Source organism: Armigeres subalbatus, chromosome 1 (genome assembly GCF_024139115.2).
Source record: "Armigeres subalbatus isolate Guangzhou_Male chromosome 1, GZ_Asu_2, whole genome shotgun sequence".
Taxonomy (NCBI): Eukaryota; Metazoa; Arthropoda; class Insecta; order Diptera; family Culicidae; genus Armigeres; species Armigeres subalbatus.
The window spans coordinates 92,251,705-92,273,501 of NC_085139.1; positions in this window are offsets into that span (position 1 = coordinate 92,251,705).

Sequence of the window (21,797 nt, forward strand, 5' to 3'; positions counted from 1 at the left end):
GAGTCGATTATTACAAGTTTCATCGGTAAACTTGAGAGTTATTATTGACCTTAAAAAAAAGATGGAAAGACCACATCAACATATTCACAGCCGGGTCTGGGTCATTTGGCATAAAGTCATTTGGCATAACGCCATTTGGCATAAGGTCATTTGGTATAAAGGCCATTTGGCATAATGGTCATTTGGCATAACGGACATTTGGCATAATTTTGAACTGCAAGAAAAGAGCATTTGCCTTATAACCGGATCAAATCCTCCATTGCCTTAATCCGGGCAAACGCCTAACTTTAAAAACTCAAGCAACACACTTGTCGTAGACGAGTTACTAAAACCAATCAAGTCACATATGAGTTATTGTAACCAAATCAATCTGAACTGTGCTTTTCGGGGAAGAGATCACATCTACCATTGATTTATTCCCGACAAGAGCCTACTTATAAAGAAGGAGTCACATCTACCATTGCCATATTCCGGGCAGGGCATACTTTTAAAGAAGGGATCACATCCACCATTGCATTGCCACAATTCAGGCCACACACCTACTTTTAAAGAAGGGATTACATCCACCATTGCTTCAATCCGGACAGGCGCCTACTTTTAAAAAACAAATCAAATCCTCCATTGCCATAATCCGTGCAAGCGCCTATTTTTAAAAAAGGGATCACAACCACCATTGCCTCAATCCGGGCAAGCACCTTCTTTTAAAGAAGGAATCACATCCACCATTTTCATAATCCGGACAAGCGCCTACTTTTAGAGAAGGGATCACACCCACCATTGCCTCAATCCATGCAAACGCCTACCTTCAAAGAAGATATCGCTTCCGCCATGACTTTATTCCGGGAAAGCGCATACTTTAAAAGAAGAGATCATATCCTGCATTGCCATAATCCAGGCAAGCACCTACTTTTAAAGAATGGATCACCACAGATAACAGATGTTTAGGCTAAAACACATTTTATTGAAAATCATGTGTAAACTTTTGAATTGATAAACGTTGGCTATCTACTGCCACCTACTCAACTGATTACGGCAGTACATATGGACGCAGCTGAATAATACCCGTCGATTGCAGCCAATGCACAATGGTCCACAGAGCGAAATTAAGTGGAAATTAGTATTTTGAGCCTGAAATAGCAGAGTTAGAAAAAACCTTTGTTCCACAAAGTTGTTCCAAATAGTAAGAACTTTATCCGGATGTTGATGAAAATTAGGGTGGTCCTCATTTTCATGGAATGTAAAAATCAACTTTTTTAATTGCAAGAATAGGGGTGAACATTATTCTGTAAAGTTGTAGCCTAGCTAATTCCAATCATTTTGCTAAAAAAATGTTTTCTGTAGCTCTTAAATTGACGAATTTAAAGCATTTTTCTCATTTAGACTTAGGGTGGTCCCACATAAAACAGTTTTTCTGTTCTAACTTTTTTTCTTCAAATTTCTCAGTTTAGTCGTCTTCGGACGACTTTTAGCGCTTTTTGAGACGCAACTTTTCGTGATAGTAGCTTGTTGATATCTTTTGCAGATGAAAAGTTATTCGCATTTTGCCAAAAAAATGGGTTTTTTTAAATGGCAATATCTCTGGATGGCGCAGCCATAATTTCAATCTTTTAACACCATTTCAAAGAGTAAGCCCTAGAGTATATCATATCAAAAAATCAGGGAGGTGTTTTTCTTGTATCTGAAGTGACATCGGTTTAAATTTGTTAATTTTTGCCTTTCTCGTACTTCAAGGTGTGACGAAAATACTCCAAAGACGATTTTATAATAGAGCACCAGAGATCCTTAGTGTTATAAACCAATCAACTAAGCTCGACGAGTTAAGTTGATGTAATTGTATGTTTGTATGTATGGCAAAAAAATTGCATTCACCTTTTGGGTATTTATCCTTGACCTTCCGGCACACATCGAGTAAAAGTGAAATATCTGTTTAGTCTGGTGACCAAGTTGAACCAAACCACCATTCCTCACAAAATTAGTTCTCTATCAATTGAGAAGATATTAGAAGTGATTAAATAGAAAACTCCGATAAATATGACTAAATAAAAGGTTCAAGGTGCACAAGGAAAAGTAATTAACAAGGTGGCTCAAAAACACTCTTTCAAATTTTTGATTTCATATTGTTTATTTTATTTTTTTGTAATTTATTATTGGAATAATAATAAAGTCATAAAGTCACTTGTACTAATTGTATCAGATAGAACTAATTTTCAATAACTAACTGCATTGCTTTATCTGGTAATTCTGAATAATCTTTTCTTGAGACAATTCCAACATTATTCATCGAAATTACGGGGTCTGACGATAACAGCAACCTTCTGAAGACGTCTTCGATGTTTACCATTCTATTGAATTTTCTGGAGTGGAACTCTCGATATCTTCGAATACTTTTGTTCCTCGTTTCTTGTACTTCTTCGCTACACATTCCAACCGGAAGTATTGTGTATTTTATGATTGCCGCTCCATGTACCAACAGTTTATGAACTGTTGGGGACAATGTATACCAACCATAACGCTTCTCATACAAAGCTCTTGTCTCTTCTGCGTAAATCTCGAAAGATTTGTGATTGACTTTTGATTTAGAGTTTATAACGGTAAGAAGGATGAAGAAACGCTCTAACAAGCTCTCATCCAGACCGGTAATTTTCGCAGTGATTTTCCATTCACGAAAGAACTTGCGGGCTGTGTTCCCGTCATTTGAATTTCCACCACCGGGAACAGGTTCACTAATGCGTAATCCTGTTGCACAAAAGGATGGATATAACTTAATCTACCGAATTACTAATATTTGTTATTACAGTACGTACCTAGTTCCGCTCGCATCTTGTTTCGAATTTCCGTTTCTCTAATTTTCACCGCTTCATTCGACTTGCTTACACGCCATGTTGGTTTATCAAGGGCAAGTCTATAGGAGACCTTTAAAAGCATTTCCATTGTTCTGATATATGCATGAAGAGGAGAAAATCCATATTTATATTTGCCTGGATCATCAGAATCTGAATCAATTCTGGAATTGTTCAAACATTTTCCTGACCTTCCACAGATGTAACAAGCTTGCGAATATGTTCCAGTTAAATCATTGACGACCTTTGTATCCATCATCGTAAACAGCATCTCTGTTTGAACGGATACCTCTCGATCCGCCACAGTTAATTTAATGTTTTTCAAATTTTGAATTTGCGAGTTCATCAACGAAACCTCGCGTTTCGTTAATTCGGCTGACTCTTTTGCAAACATTAATTTAATGGGTCTGCACAACGAAACGGATGAGGGCAGGTCATTGTTCCACACAATTTCATCAATTTCATCTGCTTCACGATGGCCAATCAACCTTAAAGGAACCATCGAGAAGGCGAATATGTGTGAATCGGAATATTCGTGTAATTCCTTATTCTCGTCTTCATCAAAAAGCATTGCTTATACCTGGCGTGATTGCTGCTTCCGTCACAGCCCCACTTATAAATAATTGTGTACCCATCATACGGTCCACTATTTGAAAGTAATTCTTTACTATCCACGCTTTCCAGAAGGCGCTTCGAGGTATGCTCGACAAGCTCTTGTAACGGCACTTCTGCAGCTGATGGATTTATAGGAAGACCTATCAGAAATTTTCATTAGTATTTATCATGTACTATGGATTAGTTATTTTGTATACCTGTAGGATAACACAACTTTTTTGCTTCGACCAGTTTGTTATACGCTGGAAATATATCGACGCCTTTGACGATAGTTTGCTGTCTGATATTCGAATACTGAGCTTTAGAAAAATCATTTTGCATAAAAATGCAAGAGCTTCCTCCGCTGTTAGAGCTACAACATCTTGATTTGAACGTTCTGCCGAACGCTGCAGCTCGAATGCTGCATCAGGGTTTTCTGACAATTTTTGAATCAATTTCCCAGCTTTACGAAACCCTGCCCGGGCTACGGAAGTCGCAGCAGCAAACAAAATCTCCTCCATTGAAAATTGATTAAGTATGGACTCAATCCGCTTTTTCTTTGTTTTGGATGTCAAAGCAGCGAAAGTTTTTGAAGTACGGCAGCCAGATGATTTTGAAGGAGAATGGATATCGACTACAAATTCTCCTGCGATCCAAGCTTCGTTCAACTTGAAAAATGGTCCCGTTTCCGGCCAGCTTCTCGCCATAGCTTTCGGAATTTCAGCAACACGAGGCTTAGCTTCTTTTCACCAAATTTTCGTTTACTTCTAGGGAAATTCGATTCTTTACAAATTCTAGTAAATTTTTCAGTGTGTTTCCCTTCAAAAGAAGGAAGATGAGATCGGCCAGCTGAATCACTGTTGAAAAGTATTATCGTTATTTGAATGTCAGCACTCCAGAAAGTGACCTTACCTTCCTTCATTATGTAACGTTCTGACAATTCTGAGTGGAAAAGATCACAGCTTGCTATTATTCATCACATTCGAGATCAAATATACAGTTTTGATGCAAATATCAGGCACTTGAAGCTACTAAAGGGTCTTAATCAATAGAAGTAATCATACTTATGATATGCATAAAAGAAATATATTGTCCACGATAGGAAATTGTAAATAAGCAATAAATAAATAAAGTAAAAAAAATCCCATAATTCAAAATTTTTGGAAACATAAATAATTTTAAAAAAAAATCATAAAAAGGCATTAGTCATTTTGAACTGAAAATAACAATTATGCAAGAATAATTTTCCACAAAGAAATCGAAATTCTTCTTTGGAAAAAATATAATTTTCTTAATTAAAACAATAAACAATTGCAAAATTTTCCATAACATTTTTTTTTCTATATACATTGTAAACATTCCACAAAAAAAAAATTATATGGAGAAGAAAATAGGGAAAACTACATAAAAAGATAAAAAAATCAATTAAATAAAATCAAATTTTCCTTGAACAATAAACACTCCCAAAGCAGGGGTCATTCATGCAAATTATGCTCCGTTTTATTGTTTTCTGTATTTTTCAATGAAAATTTTTATTTAATTTTATTGTTCTTCATTGATTTCAGTAATTTTTTTAAAATTTTTATGGAATATACAATCATTTTGTGGAAATTTTAGCAGTTTTTATTTCTATTCTGGTTTATTTATGGAAGTTTTGTTTTTTTCTGTAAATTTCATTAATAATAAACACTCCCAAAGAATGGGTCATTCAGGGAAATTTTGTCCAGTTTTATTATTGTACATTCTTTCTACAACCGCAATCTTTATATTCAAAATTGCTAATATACCTTTGGAACTTGGAAAATAGATAGGGATTGATAATTTTGTGAGGAATGGTGGTTTGGTGCAACTTGGTCACCAGACTAAACAGATATTTCACTTTTACTAGATGTGTGCCAGAAGGTCAAGTATAAATACCAGAAAGGTGAATGCAATTTTTTGCCATACTTACAAACATACAATTACATCAACTTAACTCGTTGAGCTTAGTTGATTGGTTTATAACACTAAGGATCTCTGGTGCTTTATTATAAAATCGTCTTTGGAGTATTTTCGTCACACATTGGAGTACGAGAAAGGCAAAAATTAACAAATTGAAACCGAAGTTACTTGAGATACAAGAAAAAAAAAACCTTCCTGATTTTTTTATATGATATACTCTCTGATTTACTCTTTGACATGGTGATAAAAGATGTGAATTATGTCTGCGCTACCCAGAGATATTTCCCTTGAAAAAACCCATCTTTTTTGGCAAAATGCGAATAACTTTTCATCTGCAAAAGATATCGGCAAGCTACTATCACGAAAAGTTGCGTCATGAAGAGCTTTAAAAGTTGCCCAAAGACGATTTAACTGAGAAATTTGAAATAAAAAAGTTAGAACCGAAAATCTGTTTTTGTGGGACCACCCTAAGTCTAAATGAGAAAATGCTCTAAATTCGTCAATTTAAGAGCTACAGAAAATTTTTTAGCAAAATGATTGGAATTAGCTAGCCTACAACTTTACAGAATAATGTTCACCCCTATTCTTGCAATTAAAAAGTTGATTTTTACATTTCATGAAAATGAGGACCACCCTAATTTTCATCAACATCCTGATAAAGTTCTTACTATTTGGAACAACTTTGTGGAACAAAGGTTTTTCTAACTCTGCTATTTCAGGCTCAAAATACTAATTTCCACTTAATTTCGCTCTGTGGACCATTGTGCAATGCATTTGACAGCCACCTTGGGGCTGCGTTTTCAATAACAATGATCCTTGCGCCATCTCCAATCAATTGCCAAACGCGGTTAAAAATACATTTGAATTAACGGTTGCAGATGTTTACAAACGTATCGGATGCCAGCCTCAATATCTGTTATCTTCATTGCCCTAATACGGCCACACGCCTACTTTTAAAGAAGGTATCATATCCTTCATTGCCATATATTCCGGTCACACGCCTACTTTTAAAGAGGGGATTACATCCACTTTTGCATTGCATTGCAAATACATTCTTTCCACGGGATGTTAATGTCTTTTTAATATTGTTATCGACGGGTGTTATATTTACTATTCCGGGGTGTTTCCCGCACCACTTAGACACCATTTAGACACGCTTTCGAATCTCTAGAAAGGAGGTTTTCGAACTTCTCGAAAGAAGGCTTCCGAGCCTCTTGAAAGAAGGTTTCCGAAACTAATGAAAAGAGGCTTACGAGCCTCTTGAAAGGAGGCTTCCGAGCCTCTTGAAAGGAGGCTTCTGAAACTAATGAAAAGAGGCTTACGAGCCTCTTGAAAGGAGGCTTCCGAGCCTCTTAAAAGGAGGCTTCCGAGCCTCTTGAAAGGAGGCTTCCGAGCCTCTTGAAAGGAGGCTTCCGAGCCTCTTGAAAGGAGGCTTCCGAGCCTCTTGAAAGGAGGCTGTCGAGCCTCTTGAAAGGGGGCTCCCGAACCTCTTGAAAGAAGGCTTCCGAGCCTCTTGAACAGCGATGTCAAAAAATCGCTTCTAGCGACCAACGAACATGTACACAGCTTATGTGAGATCCATAAGCATCGTCGTCAGTAAGCGATGCTTTTGCACTCTCCACCCTTATTCGTGTGGAGCGTTTCGGGTAGTGAGCTACCATGATCTCAGGAGAGCAAGATTTACGAGAATCGGTGTCGTCTACACTCACAGCTTGTAACTCATGCGACTCAAAGTTTATTGTGAGAGCACGCAAAAAGCCGTTACTCTCAATGTGTGAAGTTGTAGACATCAAGTTGATCGGAACATGTACAACTTACGAGCAAATGGAATCAAATCACGATCATTGCTGTAATGATCGTGATTCTTCCCTGCAAATCGGACACGCGTTTTCGATTGCGCGGCTGCTCGCTCACATGCAGAACGACACGTTCTTATGCTTTTTTACGGAGCAAATAGAAGGATGTTTAAATTCTCTGAATGTCTTTTTAGTCTGGAATACCGCATGTCGGAACTACGCGGGCGCGCGCTGAATATACGCGGGCGCGTCCGCGTGATTCTTGCGTACTGTTTTTAACGATTAACCGACATTTAGAGAATTCAAACATTGTTCTATTAGTTGCATTAACTAAATGAAGTTGTTGAAATAGTGAAACTCAGAGAGTTCATTTCCCGATACTTTTTCTTATCCCGGAATTCGGGATAAAAAATACTGCTAGTTCAAGGAACATTTTTCGTAATAATAAGCAAAACTGAATATTGATACGGGATATATTCAATAGCAAAAATTCGCAGCAGAAAACAATTTGGCATGCACGTGAGTTTGTTACAACTTTGGTTTTGTGACGTACACAAATCGCCACACCAGCATGCAGCAGCAAAAAATTCAAAAAATGCAGTACCCAGTTTTCATTCAAAAGTTATAACGAGGTTTCCTCCTTAAAAATTGGAATTAGTTGCAATTTTTTTAATCGATTTAACAAGTCGATTTCCCATATAAGGGGAATACACTTGTTCAAGGACATTATGTTATTGTTGGTTGGTTCATTTTGTTCAATTTGGTAACATCATTTAGCTTTATATTTTCATAGCCTTTCTTTAAAAATAAGTTTCTTCTCTACACGGTTAGAAAAAAGTACCTAATATTAGGTACTTTTCACTCAAATCGGGGGTTTCAGTGTGGGAACCCAAAATTAAGTAAGTTTTTCTTGAAATTAAGTAAAATTCACTTAGTATTAAGTAAAATATACCTAATTTTAAATAGAAACTAACCAAAAGTTAGGTAAATTTCACTCAACTTTTGTAAACATGAGATTACTCAACGTTTGGTTCCCACACTTTAATGCCCTTGTTGAGTGGTTTTTCTCTTCATTTTATGACAACAAAGGGAAGAGGGAGGGAGATGCAAGAGAAAAAAAGTACCTAAAATTAGGTACTTTTTTCTAACCGCGTAGGTTTCATATTATTTACACTTCTCAAATAGTTGCCAATTTCGTTGTCAGGATTGAGGCAGATGCGGCATTTCAAATGACGATGTACCGTCGTTCGGGATGACATTGGGCTTAGGGGGTAAGATTGGGCCAAAAACGGACACTCTTAATTTAGCCGGGGTCCTTTCAGTTTTCGAAATTCTACACATTAAATAAAAAATAATGATTTTTTTTGTTCCTCCTTGTTTTATATCGCATACATTTGAAGAGTGAAATATTTGTACATAGTACACAGGATTCTGTTTCCAAACGATTTTTTTTTCGCTCGTATTTTTGATCGTGTGGCTTTAATTTACCACCAAAACGCTCGCAACATGTTCCTAAAGATCCTGAATAAATCAAAGAAAAATCACATGATTATTAATATGCGTTAAATATTTCAGATGAGTGAAAAATTGAGAAAATGTAAATCGTGTAAAAACAAAATCCAGTATATAATAAGAAAGAATTAGATTCAAGAAATTATTTTATTGGACGATAAACTCAGAAAATAAAACAATAAAATGTGAAATTAATGAAATTGAATTAAAAATTTGTATTGCCCAAAACGTGTTTAGGTCGATTTTAAAAAGCAAAATAGTGATGTTTCCGCGATCGTATGCGGCCTACACGAAGATCGAAGTTGTTACACTGTTTAGGTCATAGCTGTGGTAATCAAACTGATGGAGCTGCCAAACAGTATACAGGCAGCTACTAGTAGATATTGACTACTGACCGGTGTTGCTGGAGTGCAAAGGTTGAAACTTGTAAGTGTAACTGGCTCTCATAGCGAAAACAAAAATTTGAGTTGTAGAGGAAAACTGTTACGAATCTTAGTGAAAACTTTAAGTCATTCTAAAGAATATTAAAATTTATGTTTAACAAATCGCAAAACAAGTTCCTAGGGCTATTTTTTTCCTTCATAGTCGTAATTTTTTATTAGCTATAAGTTCATCATGGACCAAGGGCTAATTGTAATAGTACCATAATGTTAGAAATTTGAATGAAAAATTATTGATACAACAAACCTGTATTAAAATAGTGCCAATAATGCCACACAGATCTATTACATAACTAGGTTTTAGATACATGAATTGGGTAAGTGTACCAGTTTTGTCCATGTTCCTAATTTGGCCAGTTTCACGCATAACGCATCACGCATAACGCATCACGCACGCATTTTCCTGCCAGTTTTTCTTCAGAACTCATGAAACTGTTGTATTTTGACAATCTTCCAACCGTCAAATTAAACAAGTATCAGTATGTCTAAACATAGTTGATCCCAAGACGAATCGATTAGTGAGGAAATATTCTAAGACGAATTAAGTACTGTCCATTTAATTCCACCAGTTAATTTTCGTTATCTTTGCAGATACGTATTTCGACCACAACTGTGTGGTCGTCTTCAGTGTCTGCAAAGATAACGAAAATTAACTGGTGGAATTAAATGGACAGTACTTAATTCGTCTTAGACGGTTTAATACATTCCACTAAAAGAGCTTAATATATTTTTCTGAGGAAATATTGTAAATCGGTCCATCCCTTTGTGACTTATATATTGCGTTAAAGAAAATGTTAATTCATTTTTATATATGGTCGGGCTTCAGCCAAAACGCACCAAACGGCTTTTTGACTGACTTGTGATATTTTGTTCGTACAAGGACAACGGAAATCGATTCATATCAATTCAAGCGTACATTTGCAATAGGATATCCTCATTTATTGGATTGAGGGATGTCCGATACGATTTGCGATCGAAAGTTTGGGCAGAAAAATACGTAATTTTTCGTTGGCGCTTGGTGCGTTTTGGCTGAATCCCGACCATATAGAAGAAGTTAAAATATACATAGTTTTTCAGTGTACAGAGAATAACTTATTATATGCATAGGAACTATTTACATAATATCTAGAATCCTATTTTAAAAATAAAACCTAATGTGGGATGATTTTCATCGCAAATGAAACAGAAAAAATATTATTGCAGAATAATAAATTTATCCATAACAAACATGTATTAACTATATCAATCATTTTGTCGTCTGTAAATGAATTCAACAAAAAGCAAAGTGTATTTTTTTGTGTTTATATTTTCGTTGCATTAATCTAGCAATGAAGTAAGACCACTGGCGGCGTCAATTATTGTTATTTGAAAGATCACAACGTGGCGCAAGAACGCTGTCTTTGAGAACTACAACATGCTTGGTGACAACATCTTGCTCCACCAGTGAGTATGATCTTTCGTATGTTAATCTTCATTATTCAATTATTACTTACTAAATGTTGCGAAAAAATGTACTATAATCGTTAACTTTGACTATATAAATTTGTCCTCGGATAATATATTCCTATATCAATGGCATTTGCAGAGGTACAATTTCGGCATCATTTTGCTTTTTCATGCTGCCATGCTGAAAAAATGCTAAATCCCAATCCAACGCACCGAGTTCGCATTTAGATTGAAAGCAACTCAGTAAGAATTTTGCCTTCAAATTGCAAGACATTGCTTCTTCCTTGATGTGGGGGTTTTCAAGTTTTTAAAAAGTATTTAACTACCGAAGTTTCTCGAAACTACATGAAATTTCGCTTATAAGAAATAAAATGGGAACAAACTACACACAACGTTAAATAATCAGTTGAGGGGCTTCAATCTACAGTGCACATAGTTAAGCAAGCGCGCTCGACGTCCTGTGCGTAGTCATGCGAAAAAAAAACAGTAAGACACTCACGCTCTAGGAGCAAATGGTTGTCACAATTTGTTCGTAGGTAGAGCGGCTAGAGTAACTCACTTCTCAGAGCAAGACTCAATCTTGCAATATTTTGTTATGTGCGAGTCACCAAGGAATAACACTCAATCTTGAAAGATGGGCACTCAATGTTGTTCGTAGACTGTACAGATCGCGATCTGTACAGTTTAGGATAAACTGCGAATCGGATCATATTCGTTCGCTTTCCATCGCTGGTCTTGAAAGGAGGCTTCCGAGCCTCTTGAAAGGAGGCTTCCGAGCCTCTTGAAAGGAGGCTTCCGAGCCTCTTGAAAGGAGGCTTCCAAGCCTTTTGAAAGGAGGCTTCCGAGCCTCTTGAAAGGAGGCTTCTGAGCCTCTTGAAATAAGGCTTCCGAGCCTCTTGAAAGGAGGCTTCCGAGCCTCTTGAAAGGAGGCTTCCGAGCCTCTTGAAAGGAGGCTTCCGAGCCTCTTGAAAGGAGGCTTCCGAGCCTCTTGAAAGGAGGCTCCCGAACCTCTTGAAAGGAGGCTTCCGAGCTTCTTAAAAGGAGGCTTGAGCCTTTGAAAGGAGGCTTCTGGAGCCTTTGAAAGGAGGCTTCCTGAGCCTTTTGAAAGGAGGCTTCCAGCATCTTGAAAGGAGGCTTCTGAGCCTCTTGAAAGGAGGCTTCCTGAGCCTCTTGAAAGGAGGCTTCCTGAGCCTCTTGAAAGGAGGCTTCCAGGCCTCTTGAAAGGAGGCTTCTGAGCCTCTTGAAAGGAGGCTTCCGAGCCTCTTGAAAGGAGGCTTGAGCTTCTTGAAAGGAGGCTTCTGAGCCTCTTGAAAGGAGGCTTCCAGCCTCTTGAAAGGAGGCTTCTGAGCCTCTTGAAAGGAGGCTTCGAGCCTCTTGAAAGGAGGCTTCCGAGCCTCTTGAAAGGAGGCTTCCGAGCCTCTTGAAAAGAGGCTACCAGGGCCGTGGAAAGGAGGCTTCCAGGCCTTTGAAAGGAGGCTTGAGCCTCTTGAAAGGAGGCTTCTGAGCCTCTTGAAAGGAGGCTTCTGAGCCTCTTGAAAGGAGGCTTCTGAGCCTCTTGAAAGGAGGCTTCCAAGCCTCTTGAAAGGAGGCTTCCGAGCCTCTTGAAAGGAGGCTTCCGAGCCTCTTGAAAGGAGGCTTCCGAGCCTCTTGAAAGGAGGCTTCCGAGCCTCTTGAAAGGAGGCTTCCGAGCCTCTTGAAAGGAGGCTTACGAGCCTCTTGAAAGGAGGCTTCCGAGCCTCTTGAAAGGAGGCTTCCGAGCCTCTTGAAAGGAGGCTTCCGAGCCTCTTGAAAGGAGGCTTCCGAGCCTCTTGAAAGGAGGCTTCCGAGCCTCTTGAAAGGAGGCTCCGAGCCTCTTGAAAGGAGGCTTCTGAGCTCTTGAAAGGAGGCTTCCTGAGCTCTTGAAAGGAGGCCTCCGAGCCTCTTGAAGGAGGCTTGAGCCTCTTGAAAGGAGGCTTCGGAGCCTCTTGAAAGGAGGCTGCTGAGCCTCTTGAAAGGAGGCTGCCGAGCCTCGTGAAAGGAGGCTTCCGAGCCTCTTGAAAGGAGGCTTCCGAGCCTCTTGAAAGGAGGCTTCCGAGCCTTTTGAAAGGAGGCTTCCTGAGCCTCTTGAAAGGAGGCTTGAGCCTCTTGAAAGGAGGCTTGAGCCTTTGAAAGGAGGCTTCCAGCCTTTGAAAGGAGGCTTCCAGGCCTTTTGAAAGGAGGCTTCTGAGCCTTTGAAAGGAGGCTTCCAGGCCTCTTGAAAGGAGGCTTCCTGAGCCTCTTGAAAGGAGGCTTCCTGAGCCTCTTGAAAGGAGGCTTGAGCCTCTTGAAAGGAGGCTTCCAGGCCTCTTGAAAGGAGGCTTCCAGGCCTCTTGAAAGGAGGCTTCTGAGCCTCTTGAAAGGAGGCTTCTGAGCCTCTTGAAAGGAGGCTTCTGAGCCTCTTGAAAGGAGGCTTCCGAGCCTCTTGAAAGGAGGCTTGAGCCTCTTGAAAGGAGGCTTCCAGGCCTCTTGAAAGGAGGCTTCCAGGCCTCTTGAAAGGAGGCTTCCTGAGCCTCTTGAAAGGAGGCTTGGAGCCTCTTGAAGGAGGCTCTGAGCCTCTTGAAAGGAGGCTTCGAGCCTCTTGAAAGGAGGCTTCCGAGCCTCTTGAAAGGAGGCTTCCTGAGCCTCTTGAAAGGAGGCTTGAGCCTCTTGAAAGGAGGCTTGAGCCTCTTGAAAGGAGGCTTCCAGCCTCTTGAAAGGAGGCTTCAGAGCCTCTTGAAAGGGAAGCCTGAGCCTCTTGAAAGGAGGCTTCCGAGCCTCTTGAAAGGAGGCTTCCGAGCTTTTTGAAAGGAGGCTTCCTAGCCTCTTGAAAGGAGGCTTGCGAACCTCTTGAAAGGAGGCCTGAGCCTCTTGAAAGGAGGCTTCCGAGCCTCTTGAAAGGAGGCTTCCTGAGGCCTCTTGAAAGGAGGCTCTGAGCCTCTTGAAAGGAGGCTTCTGAGCCTCTTGAAAGGAGGCTTCCAGCCTCTTGAAAGGAGGCTTCCGAGCCTCTTGAAAGGAGGCTTCTGTGTATCTAGAAAGGACGCTCCTGAGCCTCTTGAAAGGAGGCTTCCGAGCCTCTTGAAAGGAGGCTTCCTGAGCCTCTTGAAGGAGGCTTGAGCCTCTTGAAAGAAGGCTTCCTGAGCCTCTTGAAAGGGGCTTCCAGGCCTCTTGAAAGGAGGCTTCCAGGCCTCTTGAAAGGAGGCTTCTGAGCCTCTTGAAAGGAGGCTTCCGAGCCTCTTGGAAGGAGGCTTCGAGCCTCTTGGAAGGAGGCTTCCAGAGCCTCTTGAAGGAGGCTTCCAGGCCTCTTGGAAGGAGGCTTCTGAGCCTCTTAGAAGGAGGCTCTGAGCCTCTTGGAAGGAGGCTTCCGAGCCTCTTGGAAGGAGGCTTGAGCCTCTTGGAAGGAGGCTTCCGGAGCCTCTTGAAGGAGGCTTCCTGAGCCTCTTGGAAGGAGGCTTCCGAGCCTCTTGGAAGGAGGCTTCCAGAGCCTCTTGAAAGGAGGCTTCTGAGCCTCTTGAAAGGAGGCTTCCGAGCCTCTTGAAAGGAGGCTTCGAGCCTCTTGAAAGGAGGCTTCCTGAGCCTCTTGAAAGGAGGCTTCCAGGCCTCTTGAAAGGAGGCTTGAGCCTCTTGAAAGGAGGCTTCCAGGCCTCTTGAAAGGAGGCTTCCGAGCCTCTTGAAAGGAGGCTTCTGAGCCTCTTGAAAGGAGGCTTCCGAGCCTCTTGAAAGGAGGCCTGAGCCTCTTGAAAGGAGGCTTCCTGAGCCTCTTGAAAGGAGGCTCTGAGCCTCTTGAAAGGAGGCTTCTGAGCCTCTTGAAAGGAGGCTTCTGAGCCTCTTGAAAGGAGGCTTCTGAGCCTCTTGAAAGGAGGCTTCTGAGCCTCTTGAAAGGAGGCTTCTGAGCCTCTTGAAAGGAGGCTTCGAGCCTCTTGAAAGGAGGCTCTGAGCCTCTTGAAAGGAGGCTTCCGGGCCTCTTGAAAGGAGGCTTCTGAGCCTCTTGAAAGGAGGCTTCCTGAGCCTCTTGAAAGGAGGCTTCCCGAGCCTCTTGAAAGGAGGCTTCCTGAGCCTCTTGAAAGGAGGCTTCCGAGCCTCTTGAAAGGAGGCTTCCGAGCCTCTTGAAAGGAGGCTTCCGAGCCTCTTGAAAGGAGGCTTCCGAGCCTCTTGAAAGAAGGCTTCCGAGCCTCTTGAAAGAAGGCTTCCGAGCTTCTTGAAAGAAGGCTTCCGAGCTTCTTGAAAGGAGGCTTCCGAGCCTCTTGAAAGGAGGCTTCCGAGCCTCTTGAAAGGAGGCTTCCGAGCCTCTTGAAAGGAGGCTTCCGAGCCTTCCTTTGAATATCCAGTTAAATACAACTTCTCCTAAGATACCGCTTGGAAAACTATTGATTTTCCTTAATAAAATTGACTCCCTTGCACCTATAGTGGTGCAACTGTACCAATAGTGGCGAGTCTCATAAGAACTCAATGGATAGCACCACTATGGGAACAAACATTAATTTTTACCACCGCTAAAGGAACATCAAATAACATCAATCTCATATTGTTATCAAATTAATTAGTTTATCTATTGGGCTGCAAAATGCTGGGTCGACATCAAGGAAGGAGCGCCCAACAGAGCTCTGGTCCCCACAAGTTCCTATCTCACGCTTCCACACGGGTCGTCTGATGACAAAAGACCGCCAGCTAAGGGTTGTGCACTTAGCTGGTAGTGCAGCCTGGGCACTGTTGTCCTTCTGACATCAGCTAGAGTGAGAAGATACGCCTCGAGTGTCTGTTCACCAGGAGGTGCGGCTCAAACAGCGTGTGCCCGGTACCCAGCGGCTGATCAACGAAATGCTGTATCGCGTCAGCTATACCTAAGGTGGCAGCCCCACCAGCGCAATGTAGGTAACGCGACCCCGGTAAGGTAGCTTACTGAAGCCTCTCAAATACCACGGAAAATGGAGATAGAAGAAAAAGAGAACGTTATATTTGGCAACCGACCCGGCAACGAAATAAGGACTATAATTGGAAACTCAGTACCTGGAATGTCAGGACCCTAAATGAACCTGGACGAGTGAGCCTTCTGGCTCGCGAACTGCAGAAGGTTGGAGTGAACGTGGCCGCTATTCAAGAAGTCCGATGGCCTAGATCAGGAAAACGTGAAACATGAATTCTGAGCCGTGGACCCCACGAGCAACAGTACATTCAAGTATAACATCTATCACAGCGGCGGCGAAAAAGCAGGGCATGGAATTTGTGGTTTGAAAAAACCGCTGGAAAGCGAATTGTGGCTTGGAAAATCACAAAACGCGTCGTAACGACCGCTGGAAAACGGATTGTGGTTTGGAAAATCACAAAGCGCGTCGGGACGACCGCTGAAAACGGTTTGTATTATGGAAAATCACAAAGCGCTTCGGGACGATCGCTGGAAAACAGATTGTGGTTTGGAAAAACACAAAGCGCGTCTGAAAGAACGCTGGAAAATGGACAGTTGGATAACGCGTCGGGAAGACCGCTGGAAAATCTATTGTGGTTTGGAAAAGCAAAAAGCGTGTCTGGAAGACCGCTTAAAAATGGATTATGATTTGGAAAATCACAAAGCGTGTCTGGGAAACCGCTGAAAAATTGGTTGTGGTTTGGAAAATCACAAAGCTCGTTTGGAAGACTGCTGGACAATGGTTTGTGGAGTGGAAATTCACAAAGCGCGTTTGGGAGACCGCAGAAAATTTATTGTGGTTTGGAATACAAGAGGCGTCTGGGAGACTCCCAAGATGTGTGCTGATTTTAGTTAAAATTAATTTCATTTGATATTTATACACTTGAGGCATTCCACGGGGGCATGTCAGTCGATCCTGAGCGACCATTTCGAAAATATTTGAAACTCTGCACAGTTTTTCAATTTCATCTAAATCGTCATTTTTCGATATCAAATCTTCATATTGAGTCACGACTAACTTTTCAAAAGGGTGTATGTGAAAATGGTTCAAAAATATTTAAAAAGCTGCACAGCAAAAACGGAATGTTCGATTGTTATGACTTTTTCAGCATCGTTGTACAACTAAATGGTGATTCTTAAGAAAATGAGCACAGTAAAAAAAATTTTTTTGCCTTTAAAAATATCATTTTTGTCACAAAACTCAAATATCTCAAAACCCTATCTTTTTTCGAACGTAATTTTTTTAGGGAAAACGGTCCATTATATTAGCTATCTACCATAAAAATTTGGTGATGGTAAACTAATAAACAAAAAAGTTATGACATTTCAAACATTTCACAATTTTCACATTTAGTAAAAAAAATGTTTTTTCTGTGTAAGTTATTTCGAGAATTGCAGTTTGATGCAGATTTTATTGTTAAGGGAGGTGATTTAAACAAGTTGTTTTCATGATATTTTGATTTAATTATTCATAGCATCTATAAGAAACTTAGACACGATCCAGTGTTGTGATCAAAAGTATTGATAGTGTCATAATTTTCATTGCACGTGACTGGCGAAAAATTCTTTTAATAGTGTTGAAACCTGTTGATAATAACGTTGATAGAAACATATCAGAAATGTTATTTTTAAGACAAAAGCTGCAAAATCAAAGATTTATATACACGTGTACGTCTATATATACCTCTTAGAGAATAGACTTTATGATCGGGAGGAAACGGGTATCTTCAACAACAACAAATGCATGATAGGTACATACCATGACAATGCTCACGAAAAAGCAAAAAAATTACTACTACTAAGGTTGTTAAAGATCTTATAGTAATTTTTTTCTTCAGTCAAGCAAATGACACCAAACTAGTCAGTAAAAACTTAAAAGTGATTTTGTTTATTGAAATATTACGAACAACATGAGTAGCCGCTTTCTCAACTGTTGTAGGCCGTTTGATGGAAAAAAAGTGTTCAAAAGAGTTACGAAATCTCACCGAAAGCACCATAGATAAACTGAAAGCGACTGGTTATGCTCCAATGTCCACATTGAATACAAATTTACGCATTTGCACGTCCTGCCGTCTAAACGTTGACAAAAGAGCAATCTGTATATCATCGGTTGAGCAGAGCGCAGGAAGTTCGAAAACGACAGCAACTGAGAAATTGCCAGATGTATCGACAACAACTGAGGAATTACCAGAAGTATTAAGTGCTGAGAGCCTTGCCACCGTACCATCAGCGAAATCTGTTTCAACAAATCAATCGGAAGATGAGTGTATCCAAAAGGTCAACATCGAACGCTTTAACGAGGGCATAGCTGGGATAAAAGTGACTCGATTAAATGGAGTAAGATGGACTACGTTTATTACCCGGAGAAAAATACCGTGAAATAAACGAAGCTGTACGAAGAAACCTCTTCAAATTAGGACCTGATGATGTGGAAAATACAGACTACGATGAGGTAATTATAAATATGAAGGAAAGGTTCTCGAATGCAGCCACGACAAGGAAAGAAAAATTATTGATTTTGTCGATGCTGCCAAGTTCGTGGTCTATTCAGGATGCCATTGATGAGTTCAAAACCAATAGAAATACAGTAAAAGAGGCAAAACAATTGAAGAATAACTGTCTTTCAACCAAAAATACTAGGTCTAGTACTGCATTAACAGACGAGACAAAAGAAATAGTAGTTCAATATTTTGAAGATGATGAAGTAAGTCGAGCTATGCCTGGTCAAAAGATTATGTATCAGTAAAAAAGATGGAAAGCGTCAAGCAATCCAAAAACGATTAATGATGACGACTTTGAAAGAAGCGTACACACGCTTCAAGGAAATTCACGATAATATTAAAATAGGTTTTTCCTCATTTGCAAGCCTTCGGCCAAGGCAATGTAAGCTTCTTTCCAATTCAGGAACACATAATGTGTGTGTGCACAACCCATGAGAATATTAATCTTATTTTACATAGTTTGAAAAGAATCAATTTAACAAAGGATATTAAAATGTTAACTGGTAGTCTTTTGTGTGAAAATACAACATCAAATTGCTATCTACGATTCTTCATCATTGGAAAATACTTTATTCGCTGAGTTTGAAGAAAAATATATTGATCAGTTATCATTTGAGCAATGGGTGACCACGGATAGGTGTGACATAGAAACTATTGTTTGAAATTAGAAAGTTTAATCCCTCACGATTTCATTAAAACAGAACAATCCAGCTTTTTAAAAAATACGAAAAATACATTACAAAATGGTGAATTTTTAGTCATTTGTGATTTTTCTGAAAATTACAGCTTTGTATTGCAAGATGAAGTGCAGTCCCATCACTGGAACGTACAACAAGCTACAATTCATCCATTCGTTATTTATTTTAATGGAAGTACGCAAATTGAACACTTAAGTTTTATTATAATTTCCGAAGATTTAAGACACGATTCAGTATCCGTAAACTTGTTCATTGAAAATATGATTAACTTTTTACGCGTTGATAAGCATAAAGAAGTCAAAAAGATATATTTCATGTCTGATGGAGCAGCGTCGCAGTACAAAAATCGTAAGAATTTTTCGAGCCTATGTCAATTTAAATCAATGTACGGAATTGATGCAGAATGGCATTTTTTGCTACATCACATGGCAAAGGTCCTTGTGATGCTATTGAGGAACAATAAAGCGCATGGCCACAAGAGCAAGTTTAGCCAAAGAACGTGAGCATCCAATTAAAACTGCGAAAGAACTTTTTGATTGGGCAAATCGTAGAAAAGAAAAAGATTTAACCAAATTATCATTTTGTTTTACTACTACTGAAGAGTACGAAATAAAGGCTTCAGAGCTCAGCGAGCAATTTAATAACGCGAAAACGATCCAAGGAACCCAAAAATTTCACTGTTTCATTCCATTGTCGGAAAATAAAATTAAAGCAAAACTATACTCAAACTGTGCTGATAATAATTCAAAAGTGTTCGATATTTTAAAAAATTTGAAAAAATAAGTATTAATAAACTGTTTTCATGATATCATAACCCATACCAAAATTCAAACCCAAAACTCTTAGAGTTTCTATAACAACATTGTGTAACTGCCACATTTAATTTAATACTTAGGAATATTAATTCATTTTTATTTATTTATACATATAATATTTATACATATAATATACATAATATCGATGAATACATAAATATGGAATATCATACAAACAACTTGTTTAACTCACGCAAGGCCCTTAACAATAAAAATCAGCATCAAATCTGCGATTCTTGAAAAAAAAATACACGGAATTTTTTTGTTTACTATATGTGAAAATTGTGAAATGTTTGAAATGTCATAACTTTTTGTTTATTAGTTTACCATCACCAAATTTTTATGGTAGATAGCAAATATAATGGACCGTTTTCCTAAAAAATTACGTTCGAAAAAGATAGGGTTTTGAGATATTTGAGTTTTTGTGACAAAATGATATTTTTAAAGGCAAAATTTTTTTTTTTTACTGTGCACATTTTCTTAAGAATCACCATTTAGTTGTCTAACTTTGCTGAAAAAATCATAACAATCGAACATTCCGTTTTTGCTGTGCAGCTTTTTAAATATTTTTGAACCATTTTCACATACACCCTTTTGAAAAGTTAGTCGTGACTCAATATGAAGATTTGATATCGAAAAATGACGATTTAGATGAAAATGAAAAACTGTGCAAAGTTTCAACTCAATAGAAAATCATGAATTAAAAATTTTCTTAAATTTTGATGCTGTTGCTTGGAATCGCTCACTTGGCAGCTTTGAACTACCAGTTGAGCAAGTTCTAACGAAATCTGAGAGATAAGCAGAACTATCATATGCTACAAAGTTCTTCGGAAGGCAAAATATATTATCTTGAAGTTTATTTTGAAATTCAGTGACTTAGTAGTCATAGCGGAATTACCCGTTGGATCTGATTTGAGTAAGATATCTCGTTCAAATATAATATCTCTGCGAAAATTTAGATAAATATCATTTTCTTGGCCGTTGTTCGGAAGTTCAACATCGATAGATTGAAGATCAGCTTAATTGTGTTCCTATACACGAGGATGATAGTTGGATTTAATTGAGGTAATAAGATATTTAGATTATTGCTGCAATCTACATGTGATCGAGCCCATAGTGTGACGCCTGTGGATGCTTCAGTGTGAGTACCGAGATCTCGACAACTGATCACTACTGGCGAACATTGAATTGGTGTACAGCGAGATGGTAAAAAGAAAGACATCAAAAACAACGTCGATTACATGTGAGATCGCATTAAGTTGATTTGGAAAAGTTATTCACAATTATTAGTAAATTTGTTTAATTAATAAAAGTTCGTACACGAGGATAAATTTGAAGTCACCAGGTTTCGATGAGCTGAACATGAGTTGCTATACTCATCACTGTTACTAGCTTCTGCTGTAAGTAGAAAATTACCCAAAAAACCGTTTGATCGTAGAATAATAGTCTTGTTGTCGCAGTGAACCAAATGAGGTCCGTTGAGAATAAAGGTACTAGGGAATCAGTCCAAGGTGCAAGGAGCAAACTAGATGTAAGGTAAATTGTGGCATAAGTTGGTCAATGAAATTAATCGAAATTAAATTTCAGCTTGAAGCTGCGCTTACACTAAGCTGCTTTGAAGGTGTTTGCATTTCCTAGTATCGACTTCCCAACACTATATGTTCCTAGAGAGATCAATATTATAACACTAGGTACTAAACATTTAAACGATACAATCTAACAATATTGTGGTTCTGTGATTAAAAACCGAGATGTTAGGCATTGGCGTAAATAAGGGGGGGCTAGGGGGGCTTAGCTCTCCCTAGAAAAAAATTAGCCCCCCCTAGGATTTGATAAGTTAGTTAGTAGTGATATCAGTTTTCAACATATATAGCACAATGAATTACCGAAAAAGTTTGAAGACTAATGAGTTATCTCTCATATTCACTCTATCATACTTAATGAAATGAGTGGAAAAAAATTAACTTGTTTCTGAATTCTGAGAAAGATTCCCATCAACATCCGAGAAGGATTCTCATCAGAAACCGAGAAGAATTCTCACTTCAATCTCTAAATAATTCTTTTCGGATTCATCGAAGTATTCCAAGCGTAATCCAGAAGAATTCCTACTGGATTCTTTCCAGTATTGAGGCATTCCACGGGGGCATGTCAGTCGATCCTGAGCGACCATTTCGAAAATATTTGAAACTCTGCACAGTTTTTCAATTTCATCTAAATCGTCATTTTTCGATATCAAATCTTCATATTGAGTCACGACTAACTTTTCAAAAGGGTGTATGTGAAAATGGTTCAAAAATATTTAAAAAGCTGCACAGCA